We start from the raw sequence: 22,101 nt of genomic DNA, 5'->3' as shown, positions 1-22,101 counted from the left end.
GCCGTTCCAGCCGCTGTCCCAGCTGCGCTGCTACCAGGTTCCTCCTGAACTACCGGTAGGCTACGTGGACCCACCCCACCAGGCCAGCATTCCCCTCCTTCCCCGGGCTTCCCGGGCTTCCCGGCCACCGAGATCTCCCTGCACTGTCCCAGCCGCAGCCCTGCCATGCGTGGACGAGGTCATCCTGTACTTCCTGCAGGCTACTTGGACTCAGGCAAGGAGACTAGTGTTGCCCCCACCCTTGATTTTCCCTCCTCAGAGGTCTCCCTGTGACTGCAGTCTCAGCCACTAGCATGGCCCAGGTTCTCCTGCAGGTTACTTGAACACAGGCCAGCAGGATAGCATTACCCCCTCACTACCTCTGCTTTCCCCTCCTTACCCTCACCAGGACTGCTAGACACCCCCCACCACCACCCCCGCACATCACCTGACCCACAGCAGTTCCATCTCCCTGCCCCACCACGTCACAGGACCTGGTAGTCCCATCCACCCCCTGCTACACAGTCCCAATGGACCACGCTGTCTCATCGCCTCACCCCTCAGCATTGCAGGACCGAGCGATTCCATCCTCACTCCCCCCACTACCCAGCTGCAACATCAGTCTTTTTTTGTCCCACCCCCCTACCTCCTGTCTTCTCGGGCCACCTCACCTGGCCACACAGTCCCAAACCCCAACCACCGACCAACAAGCCCCTTTCTTTAGGTCCTCAGCCCCCACCAGAGCCTCACTGGCTCATTTATTCATTCATTCATTTATTTATTTCAGACACAGGGAGAAAGAGGCAGATAGAAAGAGAAAGAGAGAATGGGCACATCAGGGCCTCCAGCCACTGCAGAACCCAATATGCTTGCGCCCCCTTATGCATCAGGCTAAAGTGGGTCCTGGGGAATCAAGCCTCGAACTGGGGTCCTGAGGCTTCACAAGCAAGTACTTTACCGCTAAGCCATCTCTCCAGCCCTCACCAGCTCTTTCTGTCTGAGCAGGCAGCTCCATTGCCACTAGAAGCCTAATGGAGGCAAGGGAACAATCACTGAAAACAATTCAAGGGTAACCTATAGCTTCTTCCTAAATTACATAAGATTCTACATTGTGATGGGCAGACCACACACAGGTTACTTGGACACAGGCCAGCAGGATAGCATTACCCCCTCACTACCTCTGCTTTCCCCCCCTTAGCCTCCCCAGGACTGCTAGCCACCACACCCCGCAAAAGTAGTAACATAAAAAAGCAAATGTAAGTAAATCCAACAAGGTCTCCAAGTCCCACAATGAAAGTTTCTAATCAAAATAGAAGAGACAACAGGATCAGAACCCCAAAATGAAGATACAAGCTATGCAACCCTGGCCAAGCAATGAGCAGAACTTGTAGAAAATCAACAAATGTCCAATAATAATGACCAACACATCATAGTTGGGGACTTCATTACCCCACTACCAACAATAGATAGATCATCCAAACAGAAAATTAACAGGGATGCAATAGAGCTCAACAACACCATAGATCAATTCGACCTAACAGACATCTACAGAACATTCTACCCAAAATCCACATATTATGGATACAATGAAAGCAGTTCTTAGGGGAAAATTCATAGCACTAAATACCTTCATGACAAAGACAGAGAGATCCCAAATCAATAATTTAACCATCCACCTAAAGACTTTCAAAAAACAAGAAGAATCCAACCCAAAAAGCTCCAAGCAGAAAAAAGAATTAAGATCAGAGCAGAAATTAATGAATTGGAAACTAAGAAAACAATTAAGAAAATTGATGAAACAAAGAGCTGGTTCTATGAAAAAATAAACAAGATTGATAAACCCCTGGCCAATTTGATCAAGTGAAAAAAAGAGATGCTTCAAATTAACAAAATTAGAAATGAAAAAGGAAAGATCACAACAGTGAAAACATAAGTGAAATGGAGAGAATCATCAGGACTTATTTCAAAAAACCCTATTCCACAAAACTGGATAATATGGAGGAAATGGATGAATTCCTGGACACGTATCACCTACCAAAGCTAAACTTAGAGCAGATTAATCTCCGAAACAGAACTATCACACCCATCGAGATTGCAAAGGTAATAAAAAAATCTACCCCAAAAGAAGAGTCCAGGACCAGATGGCTTCTCAGTTGAATTCTTTCAAACCTTCATGGGAAAACTAAAACCATTTTTTCTCAAACTGTGTCACACAATTGGAGAACAAAGAAAGCTCCCCAGCTCCTTTTTTGAAGGTAGCATCACTCTAATGCCAAAACCAGGCAGAGATGCCACATGAAAAGAAAACTATAGGCTTATTTTCCTGACGAACTTAGATGCAAAGATCCTGAACAAAATCCTCACAAACCAAATTCAACAACACATCAAAAGCATTATACACCTTGATCAAGTAAGCTTTATCCCAGGAATGCAGGGTTGATTTAACATATGGAAATCTGTCAATGTAATATACCACATAAATAAGCTTAAACACAAAAACCACATGATTATTTTAATAGATGCAGAAAAGGCTCTCAACACAATACATCATTTCATCATCAAAACACCGGAGAGAATAGGCATGGACAGTTTATATCTAAACATAATAATGGCTATACATAAAGCTCCTAATGCATAAATAATACTTGATGGGAAGAGACTGAAGGAATTCCCATTGAGATCAGGATCAAGACAAGGGTGTTCTCTCTCACCTCTGCTCTTCAACATAGTACTAGAAGTCCTAGCTCCAGCAATAAGATAGTAGAAAAAAATAAAAGGGATACAAATTGGAAAGGAAGAAGTTAAGTTAGCCCTATTTGCAGATGACATGATTCTATACATAAGAAACCTAAGAACCTCCATCTCAAAACTCTTCAAAGGTGATTAACTCCTTCAGCAAAGTAGCAGGATACAAAATCTATGCGCAAAAATCAGTAGCCTTTCTACATGCAAAAGATGAAGATACAGAGAAAGAAATTAGCAATACTGTCCCATTTTAAATAGCAACAACAACAACAAAATAACCTTGGAATAACACTAACCAAGGATGTGAAAGACTTATACCTGTGCCAAGGAGCACATGTGGAGGTCAATCACAAACTTGCAAGAAGTTCTCCTGTCTCCTCTTTGGTGTCTTGGAATTACAGAAGCCCAGATTTTTTTTTGACAAAAGGTCTATGGATCCTAACTCAGGTCTCAGGATTTCATGGCAGTCACCCTACCCATTGCCTGTCCCAGACCACTGTGGGTAATTCTTGAGCACCTTCCTCATATCTGGAACATCACAACAAATCTTTAGGGAGAGTACTACCACTGCCATTTAAAAAGCAAATGGAGGAACTTCGCTTACATTTTTATGCTGAACCATATTTCTTTGTTACATAAAATAAAGATATTGACAGATTTATTTCTTGGGCTTTTGGTAAAGACTGAATAATAACAAGGTAATTTGATTTCTAAAATATGAGTAAAACAAGACAAATACTCCTCTCATTTTAAAAGAAATACTAATTTAGGTCCTTAATATCTTCCATTACCCCATACATTCAAATACAGATGGTATATTAACCTAACAGTGTCATAGTATGTAAAATTACACTATTAGATACAAGTGCTTTCACATTTATGGACACTCATTCAAAACATGCATACATACACAATAAGCTGAGTAAAGATGAGCAATATTTTCAAATATTTCATTCAGTTGCATCAAACAAATGCATACTTCCCAATGGAAGTATTCACAAAATGTGATGGCTGGTTAAATAGTGCAAATGTTCTGGAAGCATTTTCTGAGCATCAAGCACAAGAGCAGGTTTAGAAGGCTCAGCCAAGTCACCACCAAAGCCATCAATGCCCCCTTGCTGAGGGGTGACTATGAACGTAGACACAAAAGGAAGTTTATGTTCTCCTGAAATTAGAAGAAATGGTTTTCAAAAGAAATCATATATTTAGTGTTTGCTACCCATTCTTCTCAGAGGATTCTAAGTTTCTATAAACATTATATACATGATTATTAGAGTCTAGAGCCTCTGGAATTTAACTTGGTTTTTGAAATAATACATTTTCCCCTCTGAACCAAAACCTAACATAGTACATGGCACATGATTAACATGTGTTGGATCAGGAGAAACATTTCTTCATGTGTTTATTGACTACTATCACAGAGTAAATGTCATAGATAGACTCATGGTTTTGTAGCTGGTCTTATTATAGTCTGATTAGGATATACACTGCCTTTCAAAATGCATATGTAGCCCCTGTTTCAGCACACTCTCTCTCTAATCTCTGCTTAAACACTGGTGAAGGACTTTCTTTTCTGAGGTCTTTCAGATCTATTTTGAAAGTGGGATTTGTTTAAGCAACTTGATTATTTTGATGTATGTGTGCTCCCAGAAGTGATCACTTCACTCAAGAAAATCAACATATCCTTCCGCTCACATTAGCTTTCCTTGGTCTGTGTGTTTGGGCAAATGAACCTAAAATATGTGATCTTAGTAAATTTCCAGTATATGATGTTATGTTAACTGTGGTCCTCATTTATAAAAACTCTCCAGGCTCATTTATGTGACATACTTGTAGATGTGTGCCTTTTAGACTACGTCTCCCCCACCTTTCTGCACTCCATATGTACTCATTTTCTTTCTTTTAGTGCTATCATGTAATTGAGATCAAGTTTCATTTTTCTTTCTGTCTGGCTTACCTCACTTAGTATAACCCCTTCCAAGTTCACTTACTGCTGTCAATGGCAGGATCTCCTTTTTAAAGGCTGAACAATATTCCATTATCAGCTTCTTCTTCTTCTTCTTCTTCTTCTTTTTTTGAGGTAGGATCTCACTGTAGTCCAGGCTGACCTGGAATTCACTATGTAGTCTCAGGGTGGCCTCAAACTCACAGTGATCCTCCTACCTCTGCCTCCAGAGTGCTGGGATTAAAGGTGTGTGCCACTTTGCCTGGCTTCATTCTCAGCTGCTTTATCCACTCACTGTTGACAAACAGTTCTAGGTAGTGTCTATATCTTGGCTATTGTGAATAATGTTGCAATGAACCCAGAGTGCTTTTTCAGATGTTGATTCCATTCCTTGGGAGAAAGAGTGATTTCTAGGTCATGTTATAGTTATTCCTAATTTCTTTAGGGGATGGAAATAACTCTAAGCATGCCACAAAATTCAGAAAGTACTAATAATTACTCAACATTTTAAGACTTACTTAAACTAAGTATAATTTTTTTAAGTTAAAAAGCAGTGATAAGCTGTGCAAAAATGTCATCATACACAATAAAAACTATCATTCTCAGCATGCAATTAGCACTAAAAATAAGAGGCAACAAGCATATCTACTAAAAAGATAATAAGAGGGATAGATAAATGATAGAAAAATACCAACAGCAAAAAAATTTGGAAAACAATACCAGTGTACATAAGAATGGAGAGCTGTTTATTTCTCATGCTTAACATTTAAAAATGTGTTGGATAGGCCATGTGAAAACAGTGAATGCTATGCACATTATTGGGACTCTCTTTCTAGAATTTATTATGTCCATATTGATGAAAATTTAAATTTAAGGGATCTTTGGTAGATATTTATAATAATTTCTTTCAGAATACTTTATTCAAATGTGGATGAATACATATCTAAGGACATTCATCCCAGAGTTATTAATACAGTTAGAAAATGCAAAGATACTGGGAGCCTATTCCTTAAACTGTTGGTAAAGTACAGTGCATCCATGCTGGAACTGTAGAAGACATGAATGATTTTACAGAAGCAATTTATCTTTGCAAGAAGTTCTTTACAAATACATTCACCAAAATGTCATCAGTGGTTTCCTCTCACTGGAAAGATTTGGAGATTTTTTTTTTTCTGTTAATAGTGTTCTGCTGTGTTTGAATTTCTATGTGGCTATTTTGTTTTTATAATTGGAACAAACCATAAAAGCTACTGTCATTTGGTAAAAAGTATAATTGAACCAAAGTCATATGACCACCACTAATGCATTTCATCCCATTTGCACTCTTGGTGAGTATTAGCACTTTGATATTTTTTTTCATTTATTGCATATTCATTGGAATTTAGTTATGTATCTTTTAGGAATTATTGCCACAAGATAATTGTTATTTTAATTATCATTTTATTGGGAAATGAGTTGCCACGTTTGTTTGTGTGTGGTAGTTTTGTGTCTTCTTGTGTTGATTTCCTTTCCAGTCCTTTGATCATGCTAATGGTCTTCAAATGACTTTTATGTATATACTGGGATTAAGATTAAAGGTCAGTTACTTTAGGAAGAGCATATTATCAACTAAGAAGTATACCTTGATAAAAAATTTACATAAGAAATACGAACACATACAATTCATGTAAAATAACTGTGGAGCATGCATAAATCCACAACCAGGACATACCAAAAACTGGCAAAGAACGGATGCTGGTGATCCATTCCAAAGCACTAAGGTAGAAGGTCTCTTTTTCTTCCTCTTTCTCCTTTCTACATCAGATAATTATTGACACCATTACTGTTAATCAGAGCTATGGCTGCCCAGCACTCCCACCCTCTCTTAGAAACATCTATCTAATTTTGTCAGTGACCCAATTAGACTATCTGCTTCACTGTATTCACTCTCATTCTGCTTTTGAACTTTGTTCTTGTCAACAACACTCTTTGCGCCTTCTTTAAAGGACAGGACCTCAGCATGCAGCAGTGAAGTAACCAGCAGAGGAAGTGGATGTGCCAGAATTCAGTCAGCTTCAGGAAAGCCTGGAGCCTTGTTCTTTCCTCATTAATGAAAGCCGCTTGCTTGTCACACAGAAAATGACTTAGTTGATGAATCCAGTACATCGCACTGTCTTCTTGCTAAGGCTCATCTGTCAATATATCAAGGGTACATTACAAAATCCAGGATTTAGCACTGTACAGTGTAGAGAAGTAAACATGGAAAATGAGCTGGGATCAGGTTGAGGGAAATTTCCTTGCCTCTCTTAACTAATACATCTTGAGTTTTCTAGAGCATACCTCCTCTTCTTTCACCCTATGCAAATGCCAAAGTTGAATCACCACACAAAGCTACAACTAGCTTGATCAGGAATATGGAATAGCAAACATCTCTATGAATAAGGGTTCTCAAATATTTTTATAATTGTATTTATGGATGACAAATAGGTAGAGCTAATTGCCCAATATCATGGTATTTTTGCGACTGTGATAACTTACTACCAATATTTTTCTACCTAGAAGTATGAAGTTAGTTTACTTTGTGTTGTGTTTCCTAGAAGTGGATAGGAATTATTTAATAGATAATTTAATTATTTAATGGATAATTTAAAATGATTGCCTTGGTAGCACCAAGGTAAATGAGTAAAGTTTATTAACAACCACTAGTCTTCTTCTAGGGGGATATAAACAGGCTCAATCTGTAGTCTTTTGTGTGTGGCCACAATTGCTTATGATAAAGTAGCAACAATTGTTTCTCTCTGACGACCATGTCACATAATACTTCATCCCTTCTTCCAGCTCTTACATTCTTTCTGCTCCCTCTTCCTCCATGTTCCCTGAGCCACAGAGGGAGCTCATTTTTCTCCATTCATAGCTTAGTATTGAGACATCAGTCACAGCAATAGTCATGTAGCCTCAGGATCTTGGTTGGCCATGAGCTTATGTCATACTCCTCCCATTGCAACAAAATTTTCTTACCTCTACTGAAACTGTAGTCACAATTATCTATCTACATAACCACAAATGTTTAGAAAGCATTTAACAAAACAATAGAAGTTGTTTCCCCCACACAGCCTATGACTTCCTCTGCCGTAGGTTTTTGTCCTGGTTTATAGTAACAAGACATATGTTCTCTCCCATAGTGCAGGCCTTAATTTGCTTATGCAGAGGGGCTAAAGGAGTTGAGGTAGGTCTCACTTTAGTTCAGGCTGATCTGGAATTCACTATGCAGTTTCAAGATAGCCTCAAGCTCTCAGTGATCCTCCTACCTCTGCTTCCCATGCGCTGGAATTAAAAGCATGCACCACTATGCCCAGCTTGTGAGCTTTAAATTTAATTTAAAAATGTTGCTTGTACCCACAACTGCTATGCCACTATCATACCAATTTTTCCTGGCACTCTGATAGTTCAGCACATAGGACCCACTTCTGAGTATCATTGTTTCTCACACCATACCATTATTAAGGCCTTCATCTGAATTATGAATCATGGACTTTCTTTTTCTTCATATTAAAGGTCAAACTCAAGGGGTCCCTGTTGCCTCTCCTACCTCATCCTATTCTTATTACTCACCAACTCTGCCCATGAATTCCAAGGTTTTGGTACCTAGGAGAGGCCTTTTAACATGTATCTGTCTTGTGCTCTCTTTTGTTTTGGGCTTCCTCATAAACAATGGGGAGCTAACCTTTCCATCTCATCATGCCTTTTAGCTAATTTACTGGCCAGTAAGGGAAACACAGAGGATGGTAGCTGTATGAGCCTCTCCTTTTGTAATTCCTCTTTTATATGTTCCTTTTCTTTTGAGGCAAGATCTTACTATAGCTGATTTTGACTTGGAACTCTATAGCCCTGGATAGTTTCAAACTCATGGCACTCCTACTCTAGAGTGCTGGGATTAAAGGCACGACCACCATGCCCAGGATTGCATCCTCAGCACTATAATTAAAAAAAAAAAAAGTGAAAAGAACTAGTAGCTAGTAAAAATGTCATGATAAAATATTCAGACTATTTATAGGAAAATAACAAATATTTTCAGGTAAGTATTTTACTTTCCATGTGTTTTTTTTAAAGTACTATATGCACAAAAAAAAAAAAAGCAATTATGTCCATGTGATGATTTTCATTTAATTCATGTTTTGGGGATTTTGTTATAATTTGATTCTTTTTAAATCATAAATCTTGAACTATGGTTTAATGATTACTAAGATTTTTCTTTAAACCCTCAGACCTACCAAGAATTTTATGCATAACCAGAAAAATCATAGCTTTATAGTTTTATAAATTCTTTCCATTGCCAATCAGAATAGTATAAAAATTTTTGAACAGAATTCCCAAATCTCCATAAACAAATGAGTAAAAAATGTGCTATCTTATTTGTAATAGGATATTACTTTATCCTTTAAAAAAGAAAACCTTGGGCTGGAGAAGTGGCTTAGCTGTTAAGGAGGTTGCCTGTGAAGCCTAAGGACCCATGTTCTACTCTCCAGGTCCTACATAAGGCAGAAACACAAAGTGATGCAAGAACACAAAGTTGCTCATGAAAACAAGATCTGGAGTTTGTTTGCAGTGGCTGGAAGCCTTGGTGCATCAATTTTCTCTCTCTCTATCTCTCCTTTTCTCTCTTCCTCTTGCCCTCACGCTTGCATAAAAATGGCCAGTCTGTTGGACTTGCCTCCACAAAATAAATAAATAAAAGATAAAGGAAACCTTACCATTTGTACTGCATGGTAGAACTTACATACTTATATAACTTACTGAAATAAGCCAGTCCCAGAAAAAAAATACTCTATGATCCAACTTATGCAAAGTATATAAATAGTCAAATTCATATTAACAGAGAATAGAGAGAAAAGAATGGCGACTTCCAGTGGCCAAGGGGAGACAAAACAAGAAACTGGTGTTCAATAGGTACAAATTTTCAGTGACACATTACTAAGTCCTACATACCTGTTTTATAATATTACATGTGTGGTTAACAGCATGGTAATTAAGCATTATACTTTCTGTTAAGAGCTTATGCTAAGTGCTAATACTAAAACTAATGAACAATATTCCTTGGAGCATAAGGAAACTTTGTATAGTAAAGGGTATTTGGGGTGATGGCATCATGGGTATAGGCATATGTCCAAACTTGTTAAAGCTTGCCTATCAATTTTATTTCAATAAGAGCTTTTTAAAAAGGGCTGAGTTTCCAACTGTCTTCCAAAGCCTTTGTGCAATGGAATTTTAGTGTGAGGGACAGAAGTTGGTGGGATATCTAGAATTCCAAATCAAAAGCTTCAGGTAGGAATTTAGTCTTTCCTGTCAGATATTAGGATAGCAACCCCTGCTCGTTTCTTCCATTTGCTTGAAATACCATTTCCCATCCTTTCACCCTAAGACAGTGTCTATCTTTTATTGAGAGATGAGTTTCCTGGATGCAACAAATGGCAGAATCCTGCCTTTTAATCCAGTCTGCAAGCCTATGCCTTTTGTTTGGGGCATTGAGGCCATTGATATTAAGAGTTATTATTGAAAGGTATGCATTTATTCTCACCATTCTTATTTTGTAGTGTTGCTTGTTTTCCCTTTATTCACTTGTTTTAACTGGTATTTAAGTGTGGTTTATTTTTTCCTATTTCCTCCTGTGTGTATTTTGTTTTCTCTTCAGTGTGAAGAATTCCTTCAAGTATTTTCTGTAGAGATGGTTTAGTTGTCATAAATTCTTTTAGCCTATTTTTGTTGTGGAATGTCCTTATTTCTCCATCAATTTGGATAGATAGCTTTGCAGGATAAAGTAATCTTGGTTGACAGTTGTTATCTTTCAGAGCTAGGAATTCATCATTCTAAGCCCTTCTCGATTTCAAAGTTTGTGTTGAGTAATCTAGTTATCTTGATGGGCTTGACTTTGTAGGTGACTTGCTTTTCCTCTCTAACTGCTTTCAATATATTTTCTTTGGTTTGCATGCTTAGTAGTTTAATTATAACATGGCAAGGAGAGGATCTTTCCAGGTTTTGTCTGTTTGGTATTCTAAAATCTTCTTGTATCTGCACTGGTATTTCTTTTCCAATTTGGGGAAATTTTCTTCTGTGGTTTTGTTGAAAACACCTACTAAACCTCTGGGTTGAAATGTTTCTCCTTCTATTATACCCTGAAACCTTATGTTTGTCCTAGATATCTTGAAATTCCCATTCATACCTTCTTATTAGCTTGTCTTTCTCTTTGTTGGACTGTATTAGGTCTGCCACCTGGTCTTCTTGTTTAGATATTCTGTTTTCTCCTTCATTCATTCTACTGGTGAAACTTCCCACAGAGTTTTTTTATTTGACTTACTGTGTTCTTCAGGGCTAGGATTTCAACCTGGTTTTTCTTTAGCATTTCTATTTCCTTACTCTTGTCTTATAATAACCTCCTTATTTCATTAAGCTTGTTTCCTGTGTTCTCTTTCAGGAGTTGTTTTCTTGTTTAATTTCTTTGTTTTCTTCTTTGATTTCTTTCATTTCTTCTTTGATTTCTTTGAGTATAGATATAATATATTTTTTTTAAATCTTTGTCAGGCATTTAATCTAAAACAGTCAAATTGGTGATCATTTCTGATGAATTTATAATTTTTGGTGGGACTGTATTGTCTTGATTCTTTGTATTTCTTGTATTATAATGTAGTGTCTTTTGCATCCTGAATTGATTTTATGCTTGGGTTTTCTACTTATCTGTAGTGTTCTTAGATGTGGCAATCCATCTTTATATACTTTTAGGATATAAGTTTAAGATGCCAGGTGTATCTCTTGTACCCAAATACAGCCACAGAAGTAATGCTAGGTGTTGAGTTTGCTTGCTAAGCAAGTATTTTAGTGGACTTGGTCGAACAATTTCCTGGAAAATTCTAAACTTCAACTGAGCAGTATACACATTCAATAAAAACCAGCACAGAGTGTGCAATTATGGGGATTAAAGCAAACAGATAGTCTTATAAAGCCAAAACACCTAAGGGTGTGTGTTTTCTACACCCTTAATCTTGTCAGTTTAGAGGTAGATTTTTGTTCTGAATTGGGTTCCAGGTGAGCCTGGATTTGAATCAGACTCTGCCCCCAATAGTGACAGAAGCAAAAGACAAAGGCCCAATAAATCTGAAAGCATCAAAGGCAACAATATTCAATCCCTCAAACACAGCTTATTTGAAAATGGTAAAACCAACCAAGAATATATAACCCATAACCTTCCCTGACATGGAAAGAGAGCTTAGCTCTTCCAATGCAGGCCTATGTACCTGGTTTTTTTTTTTTGTTGTTGTTGTTGTTTTTGTTTTTGTTATTGTTGTTTGTTTTTATCAGTTAGCCTCATTACCTTTTGGGGTGGCTTCCAATCTCACCTGAGCACACACTTTGCTCCCTGGGTGTTGTGCTGTGGAGCTGGAGCTCTGATCAGCTGTGCTGGCTGCGCTGCCACTGGGGGCTGAATGCTGCAGGTCCATGGTTCTGATGGTTGGGGGAAGGGAGAGTACAGACTCCTGGAGCTGCTCATGCAGTTCTGCCTGCATCCCTTTTAGTAGCTCCTTGGTTGATCTTAGCTGTCTTTCCTTCAGATTTCTTAACTTTGTAAGAAGCCTGATGAAGTTGAAAAATCCCCTTGTTTAGTGTCAGCTGCTGCCGCCATTTGGAACCCGGTGGGTTGGTGCTGGGTGGGAGGATTGGTGGACCACAAGCACCTCAGTGGGGTTCTGGTCATTTTCCTCCTTTCTGATGGATCTTGGTCTCTCTGGCTTCTCCCCTGTGTCTAAGAATAACCTATATTCCTTCACTATTCAGAAGGAGAGTGTATCCTGCTGTGGTTTTGTTTAAATCCCTCCCTAGGCTTGTTTGACATGGCTCCTATGCCACCATCTTACCAGCAAGCCCTGAGTACTTACTTTAAGGAGCCTCTTTTGGTGTGTAAGCATGGCAGTATTCAGTTGATATCACTCAATCTATGGCCCCTACCCATTCATCTGAGGAGAAAGGAAATTAAAACTGATTGACATATAAATCATTGAGTTCACCCTGATGTTTATTTGCTGGATGAATCCTTCCAAGATATTTAAGCTAACCATTTCAATTCAGTGTGCAGAGGATCATATTGAAGCAGCATCCTTCATGTTACTGTCATCATGAAGGATAACAAAACTATTGTGGAGACAAAAAGAAAGAAAAAATGAGCAGAGTCCCCAGATGTAAGCAACACAAGAGGTATTCATTACCACTCATCATGTGTGGCTGGGAATCAAGGAGAATGCCATTGCCCAGTCTCACCAGGAAGCCAGGAGACTTTAGGCAGGAGTTGTCCCAGGTCTTAATGAGGGAATCTCAAAGAGAAAGCAGCAGCAGCTGCAGTAGAGATGTGTTCCTCAAAGTGGCATTTTCATCTAAAATTAATTAATGTTTCCTGCAAATGAGATATTTGGAGGCAATGGATTTGAGAATGTTAAACAGGATTATTTTTGGTTTCACAACCTCTCAGAGCCTTTATGACCTAGATCAAAACATGATTTTCTCTAAGAGGCAGATATTTCATAAACTCACAAAGGTCATAGACCCCTTGATCAGTGAGCATCCTTTAGGCATAGACATTTTGGAAAACACTCACTGTAGAAGGATGTTCAAGTTAATATGCTGAATATTCAAGATTTTGCTGCCTGGAGTCCAACTTCTCAGACTGATTCCTCATCATCTAGTTCCCTCATATTTTAGCTTTATCCAACTGCTTGTCATTACCAGAATAAAGCATAGCTTCCCACTTGCAGAAGAGAAGGGATGAACTAGCAAGTTTCTCTCCACCAGCCTCTGCTCCTCTATCACGTTGCTTATCCATGCCTTCTCTCTATCTTGAAATTCTGTTTATTCAGCTTCCAGCTCTATTCTGTAAAATGACTCTATCATATCAGAATATTACTATAAATAATATTGTAAAATAGTTAAATTAGAATGGAATTCTAGGTAGATGTAGTAGTCAACTTTCTAAAATTTGTGAATCAATTTATGAAAAGAAATTGTGGATGGAGAGATGGCTCAGCTGGTAAAATCCCTTTCTCCTTGAAAATGTTAAATAATATTGTCAACTTGATAAGATTAGGAATCAAGTAACAAATGTGCCTCTTTGTGCAGGTCAGTAAGGGTGTTTCCAAGAAGGATTGATGGATGGGGAAAGACCTTACCCCAGAATGGGAGGCCCTTCTAGTTCTAGTCTATACAGATAGAAATTCTAGAAGAACACATAGCTTCTTGCCTGGCTCCTTGTGGTACTTGCTGGAACATGCATTGATCTACTTTGTTGCTGAAATCCTTGAGCACTGAAACCCACCATTGCTGGCCTTCTAGCATGTACTGAAGACCCATGGCTCCCTTGGAATCCTCTAGGACTTCCATTCCATATTGGGACTACTGAGACATTTAGCCCCTGGGACTGAGCAGCTACTGGGTTTTCTGACCTTATTTTGGACTGCCCAACCTGTATCTTGTATGCTACCCTAACAAATATCTCTTATATTTTCTTTCAATTAGTTTTGTTTATGCAGAGAACCATGAATAGTATACCATGCAAATAGGAGGACACGAGACCACTCAAGGTTGATTCCCCAGCATCTGTGAAAATATCTGGATATGGCCACATACGCCTATAACCAATACTGTAAGAAGCAGAGACAAGAGAAGCTCTGGGTCTGGTGAAAGAGTCAAGCTCTAGCTAGAATCAGTAAGAGTAAGCAATGGAGGGTATGTTAGCCAGGCTTCTCTAAAGGAACATAATTGACAGAGTATTAAAAAGAGAATTTATTGGATTAATTTATGGTCATCTAACAATAGCAGTTAGCAGATCTGAGAGTCAAGGAACCTGTTAGCTGTGTGGTCCACATGACTGGATGTCTCAGAAGTCCAAATCTAGCACTGAAGGCCTGGAGGCTTACTGGGGAGCTGCTGGTTTTTGTAAGGCTAAAGAAACTCCATTCCAATGCTGAGAAAGGATAGGTGAATATGGTAGATGCATGTGAAAGTGAAGTCACTCACCAGGACCAGCACCTGCAAACAAGTGGGAGGAAGTGGCTCTTTTCTCTAAGTGCTTCCTAACAAAAAGCCCACCACCAGGAGGGTCACCCAGTCTTCTGGTACCAATTTTCGGTTGCAATTACCTTCATGTTGTTGGCACAAAGCACTGGACCAAAACAACTTGTGGAAGGAAAAGGTATATTTTAGCTTACAGACTCTAGGGGAAGTTCCATGGTGGCAATGAAAATGTGGCATGAGTAGAGGGTGGACATCACCTCCTGGTCAACATCAGGTGGACAACAACAACAGAAGTGGGACAAATGCTGGCAAGGAAGACCTGGCTATAATCCCCATACCCATAAGCCTGCCACAAAACACACCTTCTCCCATAAGGATCCAAGTCCCAAATTTCCATAATCTGGAAACCAATCATTCAGAACCCTTCATTTTATGGGGAATACCTAATTCACACCACCACAGGTGGCGATGCCCAGTGCCATTCTCCAGGTGGCTGCATGATGTGCTGCACTGGCAGAGGCATGTGTACATTTCACACACGAGCACACACCCACATTGTTTCACATGCACATGTTAAAAAGAGGGGACTTGGGGGGAGGGTCACAGGTTGGAATTCTAGTCCCCAGTCAGTTGGCTGTGTGATTTGGGGGCCTGAGAAGAGGCAGAACACCATGTGGGGAGAGCATAGTAAAGGAGGAAAGTGCTTGCTTCTTGGCAGGGAAGTAAGAGTGAGGAAGAGACTGGCAATGCACCCTCTTTTTCAAGGACACACCCACAATGACCTAAAACCTCCCACTAGGCTTCGCATCTTAAAGTTTTCCTCCACCTTCCAACAGCACCATGGTGATGACCAAACCTTGTACACATGGGCCTTTGGGGAACATTCAGATACAAATTATAACAGTTGGTATTTACCATCTGCCTTCTTGACTGTTTCGTCTTTATATGCTTGATGCCAAACCATAGTGCACTCATACTCAATAAACATTTGAACAAAATGATGACAAGAAATTACTACTAACAAATCAAAATATTTCCAAATGTGTCTTACATTAGACTGCTATAACAAAGTGTCAGATACATAAATAACAGGAGTTTACTTCTACTGTTAGTGAAGACTGGAATGTCCGAGATCAAGGTTCTGGTAGTATCAATGTTTGTTGAGGATCTAATTCCTAGCTCAAGAGCAGCTCCTTTTCTCTCTGTCTTCCTCACTGGGTCTTCACATGGAAGCTGGTACAAGGAAGATTTTTTTTTTTCTGTTAGACCATTGACCTAAGTGACTACAGTTATTCCTTTATGACTTGATCACCTCTCCATAATACCATCACATGAGGCTTAACCTTCAATATATTAATCTAAGAGAAGGACACATCATCCATAGTAAACATCTTCATTTTTGTCCTGTTATTCTTTATGCATCCTGACAATCTTAATCCATACTAAAAGGCAGAAGGAAATTAATCACCACCTACAAGTAAGTCCCAGCATTCATGGACATTCCTGAGGTCCTACTGAGGGGACTGAGCTTCATGGGACTCAAGTACTTTTCTCATAGAAAAGAAGCTAGCATTAGGAGCTTGCATTCCATGCAGGCCCTTCCTCACCCATACTTCACCAGTTTCCCTAGTGGTGCTAGTTTTTCATGTTTAATGTAATAGCTGCAGCCTGGCCTCAAACTGGGTAGGTTTTTAGAAGCTCAGGTAACTATTTTGTAAAACAGAAAACATTTTTCTAGGAATACTAAAGGGAAAAAAAAACTTAGAGCAACTACCACAATATTCTTGTAGATAGGGCTGGAGAGATGGCTTAGCAGTTAAGAGCTTGCCTGTGAAGCCTAAGGACCCCGGTTCAAGGCTCGGTTCCCCAGGACCCATGTTAGCCAGATGCACAAGGGGGCGCACACGTCTGGAGTTCATTTGCAGAGGCTGGAAGCCCTGGCGCATCCATTCTCTCTCTCTCCCTCTATCTGTCTTTCTGTGTCTGTTGCTCTCAAATAAATAAAATAAAAATAAAAAAATATTCTTGTAGATAAATTCAGTCTAACTGAAAAATCACACTTAGAATCGCTCCTCTACCTTGTGCCCACCACTGAGAACTTGAATGCTTTTCTGACACTGACAAGTTTAACTTTGTTAGATAAATAATAATGGTGGCAATGTCATCAATGATTATTTATTGCAAGGCCAGCAGTAATAAACATCTCCATTGACTGTGCGTGTGCTGAGCAGCTTACATGTGTTGGTTTAATTCTCATGATAGCCCTACAAAGTTACAATTACTTTACAGATGGGGAATTGTTAAAGCAACTTGCATAAAGCTATCATTTGTGAACTATAGGATACAGATTCATCTTTTAATCTGGTGACTATCAGATCTTATGCTTGTCTCATCTACAGAATTACCTCCAATGTGTTTGAAATGTATAATATAAAATTCACTTGCTGTAGAATTTACCATATTTTTGAATGTGTATATGCATATGTATGTATGGATGGATGTGTATGTTTTATGTGTACATGTGTGTGTGTGGTTATGCATGTGCCACAATGTGCACATGGAGGTCTGGAAACAATCTCAGGGTGTTTGGCCTCTTCTTTCACCTTGCTTGAGATAGTCTTCCTTTGCTGTTGATCTTGCTACTATGGGTGTGCACCAGTCTATCTGGCCCACAGGCTTCTGGATTCTCCTGGCTCCACCTCTCATTGCCAAAGGTTTATTTAGATCACAAATGTGCTCCTTTGCCTCCAGCTTTCAAGGGTATTAGAGAATTGAACTTGGGTCTGCAGGCCTGTAACAGCTAAACCATCTCCCCAGCTCTACTTCATTATGCTTTGACATATATTGAATACCTACTAGGGGGCTTGTGCTAGACATTGAGGATGTTCAAATAAATATGGCTTGATTTTAGATATTAGACACTGTGATGGTTTGATTCAGGTGTCCCCCATAAACTTAGGTGTCCTGAATGCTAGCTCCCCAGCTGATGGATATTTGGGAATTAATGCCTCCTGAAGGGAGTGTATTGCTGGGGGTGGGCTTATGGGCTTTATAGCCAGTTTCCCCATGCCAGTGTTTGGCACACCCTCCTGTTGCTGTGGTCCATCTTATGTTGGCCAGGGGGTGATGTCCACCTTCTGCTCATGCCATCGATTTCCCCTGCCATCGTGAAGCTTCCCCTCGAGCCTGTAAGCCAAAATAAAACTCTTTTTTCCAGAAGCTGCTCTTGGTTAGGTGATTTCTACCAGCAATGCGAACTGGACTGCAACATTGCCCAATGGGCCCATGAACAAAGTGGCCATGGTGGCAGAGATGCAGGCTATGCATGGGCCCAACAACATGGACTTCCACTAACTAAGGCTGACCTGGCTACGGCTACTGCTGAGTGCCAAATTTGCCAACAGCAGAGGCCGACTCTGAGCCCCCGATATGGTAGTATTCCTCGGGGTGACCAGCCAGCAACCTGGTGGCAGGTTGACTACATTGGACCTCTTCCATCATGGAAAGGGCAGCGTTTTGTCCTTACTGGAATAGACACTTATTCTGGGTATGCATTTGTCTTTCCTGCACGTAGCGCTTCTGCCAAAACTACCATCCGTGGGCTTACAGAATGCCTTATCCACCGTCATGGCATTCCACACAGCATTGCTTCTGACCAAGGAACTCACTTCACCGCCAAGGAAGTACGGCAGTGGGCTCATGATCATGGAATTCACTGGTCTTACCATGTGCCCCACCATCCTGAAGCAGCTGGCTTGATAGAACGGTGGAATGGCCTTTTGAAGAAACAGCTACAGCACCAACTAGGTGGCAACAGCTTGGAGGGCTGGGGGAGTGTCCTCCAGCAGGCTGTATATGCTCTGAATCAGCGTCCTATATATGGTACTGTTTCTCCTATAGCCCGGATTCATGGGTCCAGGAATCAAGGGGTGGAAATGGGAATGGTCCCACTTGCCATCACCCCAACTGACCCGTTAGCTAGATTTTTGCTTCCTGTTCCCGCAACCTTACGCTCTGCTGGACTACAAGTCTTGGTCCCAGAGGGGGGAGTGCTTTTGCCAGGAGACACAAAGAACATTCTATTGAACTGGAAGCTAAGACTTCCCCCTGGTCACTTTGGGCTCCTAATGCCCTTGAGTGAACAGGCTGAGAAAGGAGTTACAGTGATGGCAGGGGTGATTGATCCAAGTTACCAGGGGGAAATTGGGCTGCTCCTCCACAATGGCGGTAAGGAAGAGTATGCCTGGAGTGCAGGAGATCCTTTAGGGCGTCTGTTAGTGTTACCATGTCCTGTTGTCAAAGTCAATGGACGACTGCAACAACCCAATAGAAGTAGTGTGATAAATGGCCCAGATCCTTCAGGAATGAAGGTATGGGTTACCCCTCCAGGTAAAGAACCAAGACTTGCCGAGGTGCTTGCTGAAGGTGGAGGGAATACAGAATGGGTAGTAGAAGAAGGCAGTTACAAATATCAGCTAAGGCCACGTGATCAGTTACAGAAACGAGGACTGTGATTGCAATGTTTCTGTCCTGCCTTGATAACAGAGTGTTTGTATCTACACCAATATTAAGATTGTATCATTAGCTAAACTGTTGAATTTATATTAGACCCATTGTATTAGAGACTAAGCTTGTGTTGGGGGGAAGATTGTGCGGTTCCGGTTGTACGTGGGATAGTTATGCGATGTTAGGCGGAATTATGAGCTTGTTACTGTTTTCATTTGGAAAATAAGTATGATGTAAGGAGACATGATTTGATGCCAAGCTGACAAGGGGTGGACTTGTGATAGTTAAGGTGTTGTCAACTTGATCTGTTTAGTAATCCACAGGCTGCTTCTAGGAAGGATCAACTAAAGGAGGAGGTCTTTCTCCCAGGGTGAGCCCTTCCCCCAGAGTGGTCGGCCCCGCTCAGAGAGGGACTTGATATAAGGAACCTCTGGGTAGAAGAGTTCCCTGTTTTCCTTCCTTCCTTCCACTTGGCTGCCGGAGCTGCTCCCTACCTTCTAGCGTGGATTGAAGACCAGTACGGACTAAAGACCAACATCAACTGAAGACCCACGTGGATCGAAACCCAGTGGCTCCTCAGGAAGCCTCCAGGCTTTCCGGCTCCTCAGGAGGCCTCCAGGCTTTCCGGCACCATCTGCAGTGCCGGGTTGGGACTGCTGAGGCATCTGGCCACATGGACTGAGCAGCTACCAGGTTCGGTGATTCTCAGGCCTGCAACTGCTATTGGACTACTGTAAGCTAATCCAATAAATTCCCTTTATAAAATAATTCATTCTAGTAATTCTGTTCCTCTAGAGAACCCTGACTAATACAGACATATAATTCTGTAAATAAAGCAAGGTGACTGCATATGATTTTGCAGGTTATGTTTCACAACTTCATTAAGTACCATCAAGGGAAACTTCAAGTAAATATTCCCATCTTAAGCTGAGCAATAAAGCATTCCTGACAAAGACAAACCCGTACACCAACAATTGATTTATTATTATAAGTGCTCTGGAAAAGAGCTTCATATAATATGACTTATTATGCAGTAATCCAAAGAAGAGTCTAACTAGAAGTTTGTGTGCAGTGAAAAGTGTGGACATCTCGGCAGAAGACTCTAATTCCACTCACTTCATGCAACGGCCTACCCATATACAGTGCAGAATCACTAAAGGGTTGTGACCACCACAGGAAGGACTCACCACAGAAAGCTCTGTATATATGAATGCATATAATTGTCTATTTGACAGCAATGCTTATCAATGAGAATTACATAGCTTATCATATGGGGCAGGAAAAGCTAACTCGTTCACTAGAAATAAAGACTGACAAATTCAGTATGTTTTATCCTCTAATTTTTCAGGAAAAAAAGTTCAAAAGGAGAGGTAAGGCTATAAAGGATTCATTTTCTCTTAACATTAACAACTTTTTCCTCTTAGAAGATAAAATTAAATATTAAGTTACAGGGCTAGAGAGATGGCTTGGCAGTTAAGGTGCTTGCCTATGAACTAAGAACCTAGGTTTGATTCCCCAGTACCCATGCAAGCCACATGCACAAGTTAGTGCATGCATCTGGAGTTTGCTTACAGTGGCTAGAGGCCTTGGGGCACCCATTTTCTCTCTTTCTATCTGTCTTTCTTTTTCTCTACCTGCCTTTCTCTCTAGTAAATAAATAACAAAGAAATAAAATACTTAAAGAATTAAATACTAAATTCTATGAGAGATTGTGAAGAGGAAGATGGCAGACAACACCGATGTGTCAGCAGCTAGAATGACTGGGAAATAAGCCAGGAGTAGCTAGAGAGATGTGACTCTCTGAGATGAGTGACAGCAGAGAAGCACTGAGTTTCAGCAAGAAAGAAAGCAAGCCAATTTTAGCAAATAGAACAGAGAAAGAGAGTGTCCCAGAGGGTTCAACTCCAAGTGTGGGCTGAATGTAACTGCAGAGGGTGAGAACCCAGTTGAAACCAAACGCAGAACCTCAGAAAATATGTGCTGTATTTTCAGTTCCAGAAAATTCAGAGAGCAGAAGCAAGTGGGAGTGTCAAGGAACAAAAGCCACACAGCAAACAAAGATTTACACATCCAGAAAATACAAGTAACATTGGACTCATCTGAAGAGATTTGAAGTTTATTTACTTTTTTTCTTGTATTTTTTTGTTTTTCTAGTAACAATCACTTGCCTGATTCAGTTTATTTCCTTTATCTTCCTAACCTCAGTAACTAATAGGGTATGTTCCTTGCTATACTTTATTCTTCAAAACTACTGGAGTTGAGGAAGTGATGGTGTCTAACTGGCTATTATTCTATATTTATAATGGGCTTAGGTAGAACTCGGACTTCTACTGTCAAAGTGGTGCTGAGTGTCAAACCCAGGCACTGAGCATATGTAATGATTATTTCGATAATAAGCTCCACCCCAGCCCAGAGGAGAAATAACCTACCACAGCAGAGTCCCACTAGAACATTGCCAATACTTCAAATGCAAGATGGCAAGATGGGACTTTCTTTGCAATATCTGCTGGCCCAGATTTGACTCCCTAGTACTTACATAGAGCCAGATTCAACAGTGCCACATGTCTAGATTTTGTTTGAAGCAGCAAGTGGCCGTGGCTCATGTTCTGTTCTGTTCTGTTCTGTTCTGTTCTCCTCTCCTCTCCCCTTCTTCTTCTCCTTCTTCTTCTTCTTCTTCCTCCTCCTCTTCTTCTTCTTCTTCTTCTTCTTCTTCTTCTTCTTCTTCTTCTTCTTCTTCTTCTTCTTCTCTCTCTCTCTCTCTCTCTCTCTCTCTCTCTCTCTCTCTCTCTCATAAATAAATACAAATGCTTAAAAATCCAAAAATGGGCTTAATCCCAGATGCACAAATTTCAATGCAGAAACACAAGAAACATGAAAAATAAAGATACTATGATTAC

At 40.2% G+C, this 22,101-nt stretch overlaps 1 pseudogene; it reads right to left on the bottom strand.

Moving 5' to 3' along the window:
- Positions 1-3,719: 3,719 nt before the first annotated feature.
- LOC101594336 overlaps positions 3,720-22,101 on the bottom strand; it is a 31,897-nt pseudogene continuing 13,515 nt past the window's right edge.

Source organism: Jaculus jaculus, chromosome 1 (assembly GCF_020740685.1).
Source record: "Jaculus jaculus isolate mJacJac1 chromosome 1, mJacJac1.mat.Y.cur, whole genome shotgun sequence".
In the NCBI taxonomy this organism is placed as follows: Eukaryota; Metazoa; Chordata; class Mammalia; order Rodentia; family Dipodidae; genus Jaculus; species Jaculus jaculus.
The sequence above is the reverse complement of the archived record's forward strand: the minus strand, read 5'-3'. Positions and strand labels throughout refer to the sequence as shown.